Source organism: Oncorhynchus gorbuscha, linkage group LG13, assembly GCF_021184085.1.
Source record: "Oncorhynchus gorbuscha isolate QuinsamMale2020 ecotype Even-year linkage group LG13, OgorEven_v1.0, whole genome shotgun sequence".
Lineage (NCBI taxonomy): Eukaryota > Metazoa > Chordata > Actinopteri > Salmoniformes > Salmonidae > Oncorhynchus > Oncorhynchus gorbuscha.
In genome coordinates, this window is record NC_060185.1 from 51,699,108 (window position 1) to 51,701,041 (window position 1,934).

Here is a 1,934-nt window from a genome sequence, read left to right on the forward strand (position 1 = left end):
CAAATATGACCATAATTCTACCTGATTCCTGCTTACAAGCAAAAACTAAAGCAGGAAGTACCAGTGACTTGCTCAATACGGAAGTGGTTAGATGATGCAGATGCTACGCTACAGGACTGTTTTGCTAGGACAAACAGGAATATGTTCTGGGGTTCATCCAATGGCATTGAGGAGTATACCACCTCAGTCACCGGCTTCATCAACAAGTGCATCGCCGACGTCGTTCCCACAGGGACGTATGTACATTTCCCAACCAGAAGTCATGGATTACAAGCAACATCCTCACCGAGCTAAAGGCTAGAGATGGACACTAATCCAGATGCTTATAAGAAATCCTGCTATGCCCTTAGATGAACCATCAAACAGGCAAAGCGTCAATACAGGACTAAGACTGTGTGATCATGCTCTCCATAGCCAATGTGAGCAAGACCTTTAAACAGGTCAGCATTCACAAAGCTGCTGGGCCAGACCGATTACCAGGACGTGTACTCAAAGCATGTGCGGACCAACTGGCAAGTGTCTTCACTGACATCTCTCCCTGACCGAGTCTGTAATACTTACATGTTTCAAACAGACCACCATAGTCCCTGTGCCCAAGAAAGCGAAGGTAACCTGCCTAAATGATTACCTCCTCGTAGCACTCACGTCTGTAGCCATGAAGTGCTTTGAAAGGCTGGTCATGACTTATATCAACACCATCATGCCGGAAACCCTAGACCCATTCCAATTCGCACACCGCGCCAACAGATTCACAGATGACGCAATCTCAATCCACACTGTCCTTTCCCACCTGGACAAAAGGAACACCTATGTGAGAATGCTGTTCATTGACAACAGCTCAGCGTTCAACACCATAGTGCCCATAATGCTCATCACTAAGTTAATGATCCTGGGACTAAACACCTTCCTCTACAACTGGATCCTGAACTTCCTGACGGGCCACCCAGGTGGTAATTGTAGGCAACAACACATCTGCCACGCTGATCCTCAACACTGGGGCCCCTCAGGGATGCATGCTTAGTACCTTCCTGTACTCCCTGTTCACCCACGACTGAGAGGCCAAGCACAACTCCAACACCATCGTTAAGATGGCTGATGACACAACATTGGTAGGCCTGATCACCTACAACGATGAGACAGCCTATAGGGAGGAGGTCAGAGACCTGGCAGTGTGGTGCCAGGACAACAACCACACCCTCATTTGAGCAAGACAAAAGTGCTGATCGTGGACTACAAAAAGGAGGTCTGAACAGGCCCCCATTAATATTGATGGGGCTGAAGTCGAGCGGGTCGAGGGTTTCAAGTTCCTTGGTGTCATTACCAACAAATTATCATGGTCCAAACACACCAAAACAACACCTTTTCCTCCTCAGGAGACTGAAAAGATCTGGCATGGGTCCCCAGATCCTCACTAATGTTCTATAGCTGCACCATCGAGAGCATCCTGACCTGTTGCATCACCGCCGGTATAGCAACTGCTCAACATCTGACCGTAAGGCGCTACAGAGGGTAGTGCGTACGGCCCAGTACATCACTGGGGCCAAGCTTCCTGACAGACTCAGAGAACAAAACATCAATATTTTGGGTCCATGGCCAGTAAACTCCCCAGACCTTAATCCCATTGAGAACTGGTGGTCAATCCTCAAGAGGCGGGTGGACAAACAAAAACCCACAAATTCTGACAAACTCCAAGCATTGATTATGCAAGAATGGCCTTCCATCAGTCAGGATGTGTCCCAGAAGTTAATTGACAGCATGCTAGGGTGGATTGCAGAGGTCTTGAAAAAGAAGGGTCAACACTGCAAATATTGACTCTTTGCATCAACTTAATGTAATTGTCAATAAAAGTCTTTGACACTTATGAAATGCTTGTAATTATACTTCAGTATTCCATAGTAACATCTGACAAAAATATCTAGACACTGAAGTGGCAA